Source organism: Echinops telfairi, unplaced genomic scaffold, assembly GCF_000313985.2.
Source record: "Echinops telfairi isolate 266 unplaced genomic scaffold, ASM31398v2 ScPeMD7_7427;HRSCAF=8465, whole genome shotgun sequence".
In the NCBI taxonomy this organism is placed as follows: Eukaryota; Metazoa; Chordata; class Mammalia; order Afrosoricida; family Tenrecidae; genus Echinops; species Echinops telfairi.
The window spans coordinates 8,302,421-8,317,167 of NW_022111327.1; the positions used below are offsets into that span (position 1 = coordinate 8,302,421).

General features: G+C 47.6%; 1 protein-coding gene across 4 annotated transcripts in view; it reads left to right on the plus strand.

Moving 5' to 3' along the window:
- Positions 1–7,600: 7,600 nt before the first annotated feature.
- Positions 7,601–14,747, plus strand: part of PAK3 (p21 (RAC1) activated kinase 3) — a 148,449-nt gene continuing 141,302 nt past the window's right edge. For all 4 annotated transcript variants that reach the window (XM_045298575.1, XM_045298577.1, XM_004710052.4 and 1 more), the window contains exon 1: positions 7,601–7,704. The gene's annotated coding sequence lies outside the window, so the exon portion shown is untranslated. The remainder of the gene's footprint in view (positions 7,705–14,747) is intronic.

Genomic DNA, 14,747 nt, shown 5'->3' on the forward strand with positions numbered 1-14,747 from the left:
TAAGAAAAAGAAAATCATAGCATACATGTGGCTCTGCAAATTTTTCATCCAATAGTGTGTCATGTTTGTAAAATTGGGCTGTGATCCAAACGTGAAATACATAGCTAAAACTCTCCTAAGTTCTACCAAGTTGGCCTTCAAAACCATTATGCCATCTTACACTCCACATATCAGCGACAGAGTGTCAAATTTGACGGGAACAGCTTGACGGGAACAAAATAAAAACAGCTGTTTTATTTTGCTTCTCTTGCTCCCAGCTATATCCCAGAGACCTTCCCTTCACTGCTTGAGCTGGAGAACCACAACTCACGTGGCCATGTAACCCACTGCCATTGAGTTGAGTCCAATGCATAGGGACCCTATGTAAGGTTTCCTAGGCTGTAAATCTTACTGGGATCAGGCAGCCTCATTTTTCCTCACAAGGAGCCGCTGGTGGGCTTGAACTGCCAATCTTGAGGTTAATTGGCCAATGCTTACCCAACATTGCCACCAGGGCTCATTTGACTACCAAATCAAAACCAAACTAACTGCCATCAAGTAGATTCCGACTCCTAGCAACACAATAAGATAGAGTAGAACTGCTCCTGTAGGCTTTCTGAAACTGTAAATCTTGATGGCTGTAGAAAGCCTCACCTTTCTCCCGTGGTGTGGCTGGTGGTTTCCTGGTTTTCAGCCCATTGAGTAAACGACAATGCCACTAGGGCTTCTCTAAGGGGCCACATAGTGTGGTAGAAAGAGCACAGGATTGACAGTGAGAAGTCAGGTGTCTAGGATCATCTGTGTGGGACACGGGGCAGGTTACTTCAACCTCCTGGGATTCTCATTTGTGAAATGCACATCATAATCATTTCCCTTGTAAACTGCCTGGTGGTGAGGTTCTTACTAGAAGATACAAAATTTGTCTGTAATCTGAGAAGTAGGCCACATATGCCAAGAGGTTATTATGGTAGTGTTATTATTAATTTCTTAAAGCAATGAGATGGGAAGTCAGGGACAACGACCAAATTCCACCTAGAATCCCTGCCCTGAAAGTCCCCACGATATTGTCCTGTACTCTCGGTGAGCAAACCACATTGTGGCAGTAAGGGCAGCTTTCTGGTATCAAGAATGATGCCTCTTTACAGGAAGACGGAAAGCTTGTGTGCTAGGTCTGACTTCTAAGTTCAGTTCTCTTCCTTTGACACCACTGTGCTTTAATTTGTCAAGCACCGAGTAGGACTATTTGAGCCCATGAATAGTTATAAGAATCACCAGGGAGAGCAGCTATACACAAACACATCTTAAACAAACTTACTGCCACCCAGTAGATGCCAACTCAAAGTGACTCTATATTGGGTTTTCTAGGCTGGAATTATTTCTGGAAACAGATAGCCTTACCTTCTTTCCAAGGAGTGGCTGGTGGGCTGGACCTGCTGATTTAACATTTACAGTCCAATGCTTACCCTACAGTACCACCAGAATTCTGTCAAGTTGGGCTGGTAACCATAGGTTAGCAGTTCAAAAAGACCAGTGACTCTGTGAGAGAAAGACAAGGTTTTCTACCCCCATAAAGAGTTACAGTCTTAGAAATCCAGAGGGGCAGTTCTACTCTGTCCTTTAGGGTCACTATGACACATGCATGTTTAAATAATCATGTGAGGTGACAGAATAAATAACTCCAAGTCTATAGCAAAAGCAGATGTGAGGATTAGAATGAAGTCAAATACCTTTAAATTATAATTTAGATCAATAGCCTAGAAGACCCCAAAAATCATTATTCAGGAAATTCAGTTATGTCTTTAAAACAACACAAATAAATGAACATTGCAATTCAGAGATTTTATATTAAGTAAATGACACTCATTTAAATCAGTAGGAGTTTTTTAAAATGATTTTTACCCTGATGTCAAAAAAGAAAGACAAACAGAAACCAATATGATGTAGGTGTTTCTTCAACCTCAAATTTAATTTGAAAAGGTTATCTGTAAATTCATTAGAAGCAGAACTGGAGAGGAAGAGAGGAACCAGACGACAACATACCGGCACAAAGCAGGGAACCAAGAAAGAGGTCTTTGGGGCCAGCACAAATCCCAACTACATGGATCACTTCAGAGGACAGCACTAAAGCTACAGCTCAGGGAGAGGGGCGCATCTGATCAGAGCACAAAGAAGCAACCAAAGAGAGAAGGAGAGAGAGTGGAACACATCCTGGCCTACCAAGGCCCAAGGACAATATTCATGCTCAGAGCAACCAATGCACAGGGAGGACCATAGGTCTGGCCTCAACATGAGACAAGACGTCCCTCACTGAACCACAGAGCTACAAGGGACAACACTGGTGGCACAGTGCAGGAATTGTGCCTGATCTGACCCCACTACACCGGGGTGAAACGTTAAGGGTGTGCAACAGAGCAGGAAAGGGAGCAAAGCAAGAAAATCCCCAGGAAATACTAGGAAAAAATAGACTTTAGGGCCAGGGTGTGACACTCCAGCAGGCTCGACTGGAAAACACTCCTAAAGGTCAACAAACAGACCCGGAACTATTTACAGGCTTTTCTTTTTTCTTTTCTTTTTTTCCCCCCCATTAGTTTTTGTTGTTTTGTTTTGCTCTGTCTTGTTTTTGTGCTTATTATTGTCTCGGCATGTCTATCTAGATAAGATAGGTGGGATAAAAATCCAGGGGAGAAAATAATTGGACTGATGTTTTCAGGGGGACACAGAAGAGGGGAAGGTAGGGGAAAGGAAGTCAGTGTTAACAAACCCAGGGAAAAGGGAGCAACAAGTGATCAAAAATTCATGGTGAGGGGGACATAGGATGTCTGGTAGGGCTTGGTCAAGGGCAGTGTAACCCAGAGAAATTACTGAAACCCGAAATGAGGGCTGAGCATGATAGTGGGACATGAGGAAAGTAAAAGGAAATAGAGGAAAGAACTAGGAGGCAAAGGGCATTTATAGAGGTTTAATAAAGGCATGTACATATATAAATGTATTTATATATAATGATAGGGAAATCGATCTATGTACATATATTTATATGTTCGATATCAAGGTAGCAGACAGACATTGGGCCTCTACTCAAGTACTTCCTCAATGCAAGAACACTTTTTTTCTACTAAATTGGCATTCCATATGTTCACCTTCCCAACACGATCACTGAAGACAAAAATGGGTGCATAAGCAAATGTGGTGAAGAAAGCTGATGGTGCCCGGCTATCAAAAGATATAGTGTCTGGGATCTTAAAGGCTTGAAGACAAACAAGCAGCCATCTAGCTGAGAAGCAACAAAGCCCACATGGAAGGAGCACACCAGCCTGTGTGATCATGAGTTGTCGATGGGATTAGGTATCAAGCATCAAAGACCCAGAACAAAAAATCATGTCATTGTGAATGGGGTGGGGGTGGGGGGAGTGTGGAGTGGAGACCCAAAGCCAGTCTCTAGGCAATTGGACATCCCCTTACAGAAGGGTCGCGGGAAGGAGACAGGCCAGCCAGGGTGCAGTGAAGCAATGATGAAACATACAACTTTCCTCTAGTTCTTTAATGCTTCCTTCCCCCTACTAGCATGATCTCATTTCTACCTTACAAATCTGGCTAGAACAGAACATGTACATGGGTACAGATAAGAGCTTCTAACACAGGGAATCCAGGACTGATAAACCCCTCAGGACCAATATTTAGAGTAGCGATACCAGGAGGGGAAGGGGAAGTGGGGGGCGAAAGGGGGAACCAATTACAATGATCTACATATAACCCCCTCCATGGTGGATGAACAACAGAAAAGTGAGTGAAGGGAGACATCGTTCAGTGTAAAACATTAAATATAATAATTTATAAATTATCAAGGGTCCATGAGGAGGGGGAAGTGGGGAGGGAGCGAGAGGGGAAAAACTGATACCAAGGGCTAAAGTAGAAAGCAAATGTTTTGAAAATGATGATGGCAATAAATGTACAAATGTGCATGACACAATGAATGTATGGATTGTGATAAGAGCTGTATGCACCCCCAGAGAAAGAAAGACTGGGTTTTCTCTTTGTGTAAACAGTTCGTTTTGTAAACCCACACGAGGCTTGCTGCGTGTCAGCACTGACTCCATGGCAGTGAGTTTGGTTTTGGGTTTAGTTGTTTCATTTTTTGGGGGGTGGGTAGGGTTGTTAAAAACAAAAACCAAACCAAACTCACTGCCATGAAGTCCATTTTGACTCAGAGAGACCCCCATAGGGCAGTGTCGAACTACCCCTGTAGGTTGCCAAGACTATAATTGTTTGCGGGAGTGGCAAACCTCATCTTTCTTCCTTGAAGTGCCTGGTGGCTTCAAGCAGCATTCCTTGAGGTTAGCAGCCCAACAAGCAACCACTATGCCACAGACATACCTAGTATCCTATTTGGAAAAGCATGGGACTTGAACTCAGACATATCTAGATACAATTTCGGGTCCCCACTTCCTACAAGGCTCACATAATACCTGTTACGTGTAAAGAATCATTTTCATTAAGGAAAATAAAATGAAAAGTGATCCTTCAGAAATTACTGTCTGGATTTTGCAGTTTATTTAATCATCACCTTCCTCTTCCTGTTTTGTCATGGATTGTACGGGTTATAATTGCTCTTTTCTTTTATTAAAAGATCATTTTATTGGGGACTCTTACAACTGTTGTCACAATCCATACATCGCTTGCATCAGGCGGATCTGTACATATGTTGCCTTCATTCTTTTCTAGACATTTAGTTTCTATAGAGCCCTTGGTATCATCTCCTTTCCTCCCTCCCATAATTGCTCTTTTTTCACTGTCCAATATCATTACAATTAAAAATGTATGTTTTCAAAAGAGGCATTCTATTCTTCAACTGCCTGAGAATTCTCGTGAACGTGGAGATCTGTTCCGTGCTTTTTCTTAGAGGGCTTCGGGAGACAGAGCAGATGACCATCTTGTTGACCATATGGAGAATGAAACAATTGGACATAAGTGCCCTGGGGAAGGTCAAGCCTCCTTTTGACCATTTTAATATGAGAAGATGTATTCGTCTTTATAAAATACTTCCATTTGCAAGTGTGGAGAAAAACCCACCCACTCATAACCCTAGTACTTTATGATCGTTACTGCTTTGGTTAGTTTCTGATCTTTTTCTGCAGGCATGTGCTACATCATGAGCATTCCAGTGGCTTTGTTTATTTCTTGATATCCCTTGTCACGTTGATGGCAGTTTACTATCTCCTTGCTGGACTTGACCGTAGTTTGTGTAATCTAGCAGAATTCTGTGGTATGGAGTTTAGAGTACCAAGAGATGATTTTTTGGCTTTAGGAAGGCTTGGGCTGCAATCCAGAAAGTCAACAGTCCCAAACCACCAGCCACTCTGCCTGTCAAACGATGAGGCTTTCTCTTCCCGTGAAGAGCTAGACTCTCTGAAATTCACATCGGCAGTTCTACCCTGGCCTGGAGGATCCCTGTGGGTCTGCATCCATGCGATGGTAGTGAGGTTTGTTTGTTTTTTTCAACACCTGAAAAGAGTTGAAATTTATGCTCAAGACAGAAAATTATATTATATATATATGTACACACAGGTCTGTGTATTTGTGTGTGTGTGTGTGTGTGTGTGTGTGTCTTCCAAAAGTTTGTTGGGAAATCCCATTATACATTCATTCCATTTTCCATGAATTTTTTGAAATCTGTGTGTGTGTGTGTGTGTGCACGTATATACTTTTTTTTTTACAGTTTACATTACCCTTTGCACGGAGCATTGTGCTTTGGAATGCATGTTTCAAAAACAGAAACATAGTTTCCCTGCTGAGATTGGCATCGGTTTGAGTCTCAATCGTCTCATTCACATCTCGAGAGCATTTTATGTATTCAGGAGACTTCCCTGGTGTAACCTGCCTGATAGGCGGTATCCCAAATCAAAAATATTTTTCCCCAGACAAGAGTGCTCCCATAGAGCTGGACAAATCTCCCCTGCCACTGGAAACTCATCTGAAATCCTCGTCTTCCTGAGGGAGGGAGGCAGTTCGGAAGATACATGAAATCCTCCCCTTTCCTGACAGGTGGCTCCTTTTCTTATGGGCCCCACCTCTGTCTAGACAACCCTAGCGGTATAGAAGTTTCCGTCCCCTTTCCCGTTTTCTCTCCTTGCTCCCACCCCTCCAGAACCTCCCCCCACCCCTCCCTGGCGCTTCTTGCCTAGAAACAAAAGATTGGTCCCCAGTAGCCCACTCAGGGCGATTTTAGTTTTCTGCTCCTCATCTGATTGGCCACCGTACGGTGCAGAGCCCGGTGACGTCATAGCGGAGCTGGGCTAGGGAGCGGTTGCCTAGCAGGGGCTCGGTCGCGGTCGGGCAGCTGTCAGGAGCAGACTGTCTGCGATCTCACGCCGGTGGTTTGGCTTTTCCGGGCCTGGACCGAGGGTGCCTGGCAGGGAAGGAGTCGGGTGAGGCGCCGGCTGAGCCCCAGGCTGCGGCCGCGGCCGCTGGGCTGCAGCTCCCAGCCGGGCAGCCGGAGGGAGCAGAGAGGTCTGGACCGGTTAGCCGGACCTGTGGCAGGTAAATCCCGCGATGAGTCCGGTGGGGTGGAGGCGGCCGGCCGCTGCCTGGCGGTGGCTGGGCAGTAGCGCTGCGGTTCCCGCGGTGCCCCAGCCGCGGATTTCCCTGCCGGCGTTGGCTCCTCTGAAGCCCTGAGCCCGAGCGCGCAGTTAGCCGGATCCTGGTTCGCTGGCGCGGACAAGTGGGTGTGTCCGCGCCGGTCCCCACGGCCCGGACCCCTTCCTGGGATCTGGAAGCCCTCGAATCCCTGATGGAGGCCAGGGCCTCTTGAGGCAAAATCCGCTGGGAAGGCGACGTCAGCCTGTTAAGTCTTAGACACCCACCTCCCTCGCCCCCGCAGCTGCCGGGGCGACAGCCCCCTAGAGGGTAAGGGGGTGTGGCCGCTGGCGGAGCCCCGTTAGGGATGTTATAACCCGACCTGAGCAACAGAAAAAGTGACCCCTTTTCTTTAATGGGAAGCCCCCCCCCTTCCTTTTTTGCCTTTATCATCTACCCTCTTCTTTGGTAGAGATCGGGTAAAGGCACGGAGGGGGGACCCTTTTCTTCTCTGGTGGGGATGTAGTGATGGAATAAGCCTGGGGCCCCTCACTTGGCCTTTGTCTTTGTCTGGGGAGTGGGGTCTTTAGGTCTCTCCCCCCTGCCCTTCTCTGTTCCCCTCACCTCCCTGCGGTATTGCCTTCCTTTTGCACTGGTTCTATCAAGAGTCCTGTCGCACTTTGGGGGGCAGATCAAAGGTTTCCTGATTCTTGAGCTCTCTCCCCCTTTCCTGTCTTAGGTGGTGGTGTGGGGTGGGGCGGAATGTGCCGGGGCGGTTCCCACCAGGAGGGAGTCTGGGAGGTAGGCAGAGGCCCTGGCTTGTTTCTCTGGTCCCACCTTCCAGAAGCCAGTGTCAGTCTCTGGACCTAAGGTTTCTGGGCTATGGTCTGTGGAAGCAAAGGCGAGGAAAAGGGTGAATGGCTTGGCTTTGGGGAGCCGGCAGGGGGCGGTGGCAGTGCTATATTGACAGAGAGCAGATTTATTCCAATGGCTGGCCCAGGGAAGCCCTTAGCCATGTTAGCCTTGCTCCCCCGTGGTTTTGCAGACTCAAGTCCAGGCCAACCGTGTGGCTGTCTGAGGTGTTGGAACGGAAGGAGGTCCATTCCTGTTGGTGACAACATTGTGGCCCTGCTCTGAGATGACCGAGGTATAAAGGTCAGTGTGTTCTCACCAGGCCATTTGCAAAATTGTTATTGGGAAGGATCTGTGATTGGGTCCTGGAGGTACCCCAGCCCGGAGCACCATGGGGTAAAAAGGGCTTAATATGGTAATGGTTGATGAATAGACCCAGGTGTGAAGAAAGGGCCATATAACCCCTTTCCCTTCTGGAGAAAAAAAAAAAAGGCTCATCTCCCTCCATAAAAGACGCAAAATGAGAAGAGATTGGGAAGTGGTCTGGGTAAAAGCAGACAGCCGGTACATCCTGAAGCCAGAAGGCCCTTGGGATGCCGAGAAGCAGAACCTTCAAGCCCCTAGAAGGCCAAATGGACCTTGTAGGAGAGACTGAACAGATTGAAAGGGTTCACAGGGGGTGTGATGGGGGTGCAGGCAGCGAGGTGGAGAGAGGGTGTCTTGTTGAAAGCCGTCCCACAGGTTGCCTTTTTTCCCCTGGTATCAAGCAAACAAAAAACAAAAAAAAAACCCAAAATCAAAAATCCTTAAGTCTTTGCCCTGAAGCAGTGAGTTTGACCTTAAGTTAGGGAAATGAAGTCTGATTGTAGAGATGGGGAACCTGCCATCAATGACTATTGTGAGGGCAAGGACTTCCAATGTCAGAGACTGGATTACTGTGAGGTCAAAGAGAGTGGCCAAGGTTATAAAATAAAATCAGATTTCAGAATCAGATGAAGTGAGATTAGATGGCATAGCGTCGAATCGATTCTAATTCATTAGAATTAGATCAGATTGAGAGGACTGTAAATCTTTCTGGGAGCAGACAGCCTCATCTTTCTCTCCCTCAGGGACTGGTGGACCATCAGCCTGAGCAGCCCAACCATTGTCATCATCACAGACAATTATGAGGTCAGAGGAGGTCAAAGGGAGAGGTGGGACTAAGGTGGAAAATAAATCAGATCAGAAAGTTACAGGGAGCAGGTATGATCAAGCATAGACAGGGGCAAACAGAAAGCTAAAAAGCTGGGAAAAGAAGACAGGGGCGTGGAATAAGTCATCAAGGACGGTGCCTAGAGGCCCTGACTGCCCTGGTGAGGCGGAAAAATCTCTTTGGCTGAGGCAGCTGCTGCTCATCCCAGAAACAGGAGAGTTCCTTAATATTTAGGTAGTCAATAGTATTCCCACCGCTGTAACCCACCTTCAGGAGCCAGGAGATTTTGGCTCAGGGAAAGAGAAGAAACTCGGGGAGCAGAAGCCTGAACAGCTGCCTTGCTTCTTCCCTTCAGGGTAAGAAAAGGGCAAGGGGTTGGGACCCCAAAGGAGTTGGGTCGGGGTTGGGGGGGCCCGGCGGCATCAAATCTGGCCAAGACAGGTAGGTTGTCTTTCACCAGGGATGTGGCTAGGGTCATGTCTGGAGCCTCCATTCCCATCACGGTGTGGTTGTGTCTGCCTTTGTTAAATAAATACAGTCCTTCTCAGGCCTGTGGGGAGCAGAGGCGTCACTAGGGGGCAGGTACAGGGGGTGCGGCTGGCACCAGATGACAGAGTCAAAAGGGATAATACCACATGCACTCTCTGTAAGGTTTTTTATAATGCAGTGTTTCACCAGAAAATTTTTCTTTTTTCTTTTTATAAAAAATATCCCTGCAATTTATTAGAACAAAAACCTTTTTTTTTCCTTCAGAAACCCAGCTATAACAATTCAGTGCCCTCAAGTCGACTCTGACACATAGTAACCCTATAGGGCCCCTGTAGGTTTCTGAGATTAAATGTCAATCTTTACTGTAGCAGGCAACCTCGCCTGTCTTCTTAGGAGCGGCCAGGTTTGAACCACTAACCTTGTGGTTATCGTGCCCCACTATGCCACCAGGAATCCTTCAACTCTCTGCTAATTTGCATTTTGAGCCTTCTACCATTCTGGAGCAGAGTTGTCATAATCCAATTACAGTGGTGCTTCCTATCGTGTTTTTCCCCCCTCTAGCAATACAAGCATACCCTATTGTTTTCCTTGCTGCTGGGATTTCTTTCCCTCCCCTAATCACTGAAGATGCCCAATTTTCTGGTGTTTCAGCTGCAATATTGTGGTAATAGTATTTGCGAACCTTTTTTTTTTCTTGCAAATGAAGTAGTAATTAAAAGAAAAGAAGGAGATATAACAAGAGAGAGAGTGAGAAAAGGTTTCCACTCAGCTATTAATTATGTTCTAACTAATCATGTTAACACAATACAGGAAGATTCTGCCCAACAATTGGTCTGTTAGCATTCTTATGATCTAAGAACTATGATGTTGAAGTAACTTCTAACTCTTTCTCACATAGTATTTGGTGAGTGAAATGGGTACTAAACATTGGCAAGCACTCCGTAGGTGATGGAGATTGTGTCACCATGAGTGATCTGACTCCAAAAACCAAACAGAAGGACAGACAAACCAAACACGCTGCCATCCAGTCAATGCCGACTCATACTCTCATAGTGACTGAATAGGACAGAGTAGAACTGCCCCTATAAGTTCCCATGACTAACTCTTTACAGGAGTCGAAAACCCTGTCTCTGCCCCATAGAGCTGCTGTGGTTTTGAGTTGCCCACCCTGCAGATCACAGTCCAGTGCATAACCACTATGAAACCAATGCACCTGTTACCTTACTAGGTGACACCAACCCCAGTAATGCCACTAATGGGGAATAGGAACCCTTTGTGAGTGGCCGTGGTGTAGGCACCACTACTCTGGAAGATAAGTGTGGTTCTCCAGGCATCTTAGGTGCGGCTTAAGCTTCAGTTGGCCAGTTGCCCCCAGCTTCTGCACCAGCTAAGGACTATGCAGTTCTCTGTGGACCCTGGGTGGATGGACCCACCTACCAACTCAGCAACACATATGCTTCACCAACAGGGGGCGAGAAAGGACCCATAGCGCTGTCCTGCAGGGCCAGAGTCCATTTCGGGTGTGAGGGCTGCGCTTTGGGAACTGGATCCAGTAATAGCCAAAGAGTCATAACCCAATTTAGGCACCCCAGAGAAGCAGATGAGCCCCTAGGTTTGGTAGGAGCGCTGCTATTTCCACCCCATCATAAGGCACTTCCCACTGGCTTTGCTGCTTTGGAAGTGATTTGCATTTACATACCCGTTGATGACTCAAATCGCTGATACACAGCCTAACCCAGGAGTTTAATTGGAAATGTTAATCGATGCAATGGATCTGTGTCTAATTTGCACACTCGGTCAATTATCCCGTTTGGGGCAATCTGCATCACGCCCAGGGGACGCAAGAGGGGGCCAGCCAGCTGTTGCTCCAGCTGGGTCTAGGGGTGGGAGGCAAAATGGAAGCCATGGACCTTGAAGACTAGAAAGGGCGTGGTCACCGAGCAGCGAGGTGGGAGCGGCTAGATCTGAAAAACTGCTTTCTGTGTAGCTAGAGGGCCAGGGGCTGGGGTGGAGCGAAGCCTTGGGGTCAGAAGCCCGGCATTCTGTCCAGTGGGAGTTTGTCTGCCCCTCTCTGGGCCTCAGATGGTGACCAGACTAGGTGGTCGCTAAGATGGTTATGATGGTTTAGGATGTGGTTCCATTTTTTCTGGGTAGTGAAGACAGGTGCATTAAACGCCCCCCCCCCCAATATTAACTTCTGTAAAACACACCTCACTTTTGTATGCCAGTATGCATACTGGAGTTATGGGAAAACAGGAAAACATTTTACTTTTATTTTACGTAAATAGGGAACAGCAGAAAATGGAGAGGCCCGGGCCAAAGACAAGAATCCGATAAACTCCATTCTGCCATCTAGCCACCCTGTAGAACTGCTTCTTGGGGTTTCTGAAGCTCTACATCAGGGGTCCTCAAACTTTTTAAACAGGGGGCCAGTTCACTGTCCCTCAGACCCGTTGGAGGGCCAGAATATAGTTTTTTTAAAAAAAATGTGAACAAATTCCTGTGCACAGTGCACATATTTTGAAGTAAAAAAATAAACGGGGCAAAAACACCTGGCGGTCTGGATAAATGTCCTCGGCGGGCCCGCATGTGGCCTGTGGGCTGTAGTTTGAGGAGGCCTGCTCTAAATCATTACAGGAGTACACAGCCTCATCTTTCTCCAGTAGAGCGGGTGGTGGGTTTGAACCACCTACCTTGTGTGGTTAGCAGCTCAATGCTTAACAGTGCATCCAGGGTGTCCTATGAGTCTTCTGTCACTCATTCATTCACATGGTGACCCTATAGGACAGGGTAGAACTGCCCCTGTGGATTTTAGAGAGTGTCACTCTTGATGGAAGTAGAAAGCCCCATCTTTCTACTTGGGAGTAGCAGATGATTTCTAACTGCTGACCGTGTGGATGGAAGCCCAAAGTGACACCACTATGCCACCAGGGCTCCTAAGAAGCTGTCAGAGGCCCCCAAATCCTCTGTATGAGGATCCTACAGGTTCCCAGGAGCAGGGTGGCGAGTATTCATTGTTGGCCACATTCCCTAACTCAGTCTCAAATCAGACAAGCATGGCAAGGGCTCTCCCCCTATTCTGCTGAGAGGAGCTGCCTTTTTGGAATTCGGTACCCTGAGGCGCCACTACATCCCTCACAATCAACACAATATCGCCCTCTATTGACCACAATGGGGACCTCTCTGGCAAAGCTCCCTTTTGGAGGTGTCTGTCCGTCCAGCTCTTCCACAATGTTTAAGCATGCATGCCACTGTGACTGTGGGGAACAACCCCAGTCCTTCCACCTGGCCTGAAGGAGAGATTGACAGCTGTTGCCACCAATGGAAGCCCTTCCCATCTTCATAGAGACAACCATCTTCCCAACGCTGTTTCCTTCTTGGAATCTTCTAATTCCAAAGTTCCTCCCTCAGACATTTTTCCATTCCGGGTGAAACAAGACACCAACTGTGGGGAGGGCTTTGTGGTTGGGAGTAGTTATCCATAGCTTACCACCTCACCTAAAGTGGCAGCCCCAGGCCCCAGACTGTGGTGCTGGGTTTGTACACGGCTGTGCCATGATCCCTACCCCAGCCCACCACTGGAGGCTGAACTGCAGTGCACACGGGAGGCAGGGTGAACAAAGGGAACAGGGTACAGAGACCAAGCATCTACAATTAGGTAGAGACACAACATGGTACAGACATGTAGCATGGTGTAGAAGTGCAACATACAAAACACAGGGAATGATGTAGACATGACATATTTGTAAGGCGATATACATACATACACAGAGGTGCAGCACAGGCATAGTCCAGCCAGCATGGTAGAAACATAAGACAACACACAGACACCCAATGAGGCAGGCACACACAATGCACAAATATATCATGGTTCACAGAGCGGCACAGCTCACGATTCAACACACACAGATACACAGGCACACGATACCCTCACTCCCAACAGAAGACACACTGAGGCCAGAGAGAGGAGTGTGGCCCCCAGGTGAAGGGCTGTGCCCACTCGGTCACTGAGTGGGGCTAGTCATTGAGTTCAAGGCTGGCCTTCCTGGCTTCCGTCCCAGATACCCGGCTGTCATAATTAATGTTTCAGAGGGAGCCAGGTCTCCGGTAGCCTTTCAAGCTTGCTCCGAAACCTGGAGGCTCCTGCTTAGTTCTTGCTCAGCGCCACCAGCTCTTCCCCACCCCGACCCCCATCCTGTGAAAGATGTTAACTCCCAGAGCAGCCCTTATTTTGTGAGACTGCTGCGCTCATTGGGACCATTCTTCTACTCTTGATGATGAACCCTGCACCTCCTCCTACTCCACCTTCTGCCCCCTGACCCCTGCCACCCCCAGCTCTCCATGGGCTGATACATCCCAGGAGGGAGCAGGTGAAGTTGGTGCCAAATGCTGCTTGGCATGTGAATGTGGGAAGAAACCATGGAATGCCAGGATACAGAGGGCACAGACATGATCTAGAGCAGTGGTTCTCAACCTTCCTCATGCCGAAACCCTTTCCCACAGTTCCTCGTGTTGTGGTGACCCCCCCAACTGTAAAATTATTTTCGTTGCTACTTCATCACTGTCATTTTGCTACTGTTATGAATCAGGTGACCTCTGTGAAAGGGTCATTCGACTCCCAAGGGGGTCGTGACCCACAGGTTGAGGACCTCTGCTCTAGAGCTTCACCTAAGAGCAAGTGGGCAGGCCCAGGCTATAGTTTGGTGCTTTTATTCAGAAAGAGGAGTTGGGGGAACCAAGGTTATTCTTGGCTCCCTAAGGGCCTGTGCATTCGGATTACACCTAGTAAAATGTAACCTGGCCCAGAGTTGGCTTCCTTGGTGGTGGTGCTGTGTTTGGGGTGGGGGGTGGGTGCTGGCTTCAAACATGTGGAGGGAAAATTGTCTTTCTCTTATCATTCCGATTTCTATGAATTCCCAGAAGCACCCTCACAGCTGCTTCATACCCCATTGAGAACAGACACCACGAGGGAAGGGACCTTTGGGGAGTAGGGTGGGAATGATAGCACAGTTTGGCGTCCTACCAAGGGAAGATTGGCCTAACCCTGGGAAGGTGCCAGTCAGTGGTCGTGACAGAAGCAAAGCTCAACAGAAAATCAAATTCACAAGTTGACGCTGACTCCCAGAGACCCCTACAGAAGCAGGTAGAACTGACCTTGTGCGTTTCTAAGACGAACTCTTTAGGGGAGTAACAAGCCCCCTCTTTTTCCCTCAGAGAAGCTGGTGTTTTTGAGCTGGTGGTCTTGCAGTTAGCAACACAACTCATAATCACTACGCCACCAGTAATTTTGGAGAAAGGTATAAAATGTGAGGAGGGGCCATGGAGACCTTGTCTCCTTGAGGGTTGGACATGAAGACCTCTACAAGGGGACCCGGGCTAAGTTGTTCCATAAATTGTATATAGTGACCCTAAGAAAGACAAGGAAGACTGTGGAAGACTTATTTGATGGTGGGGGCTGCAGGGGAGGGGACCAACATTGTGAGAGGGTTAGAAACCTCCCACTTCACAATGACTCCTACATCCATGACAGCGTTAGGTCAATTAGCTGCACGTTGAATCTGTGGAACCTATTCCTACTTATAACCAGTTCTTCACATCACCTTTACTTGCTGCACAGAATGCTTTTAAATCATTGGCCGGGGGTGGGGGTGGGGGTGGGGAATGG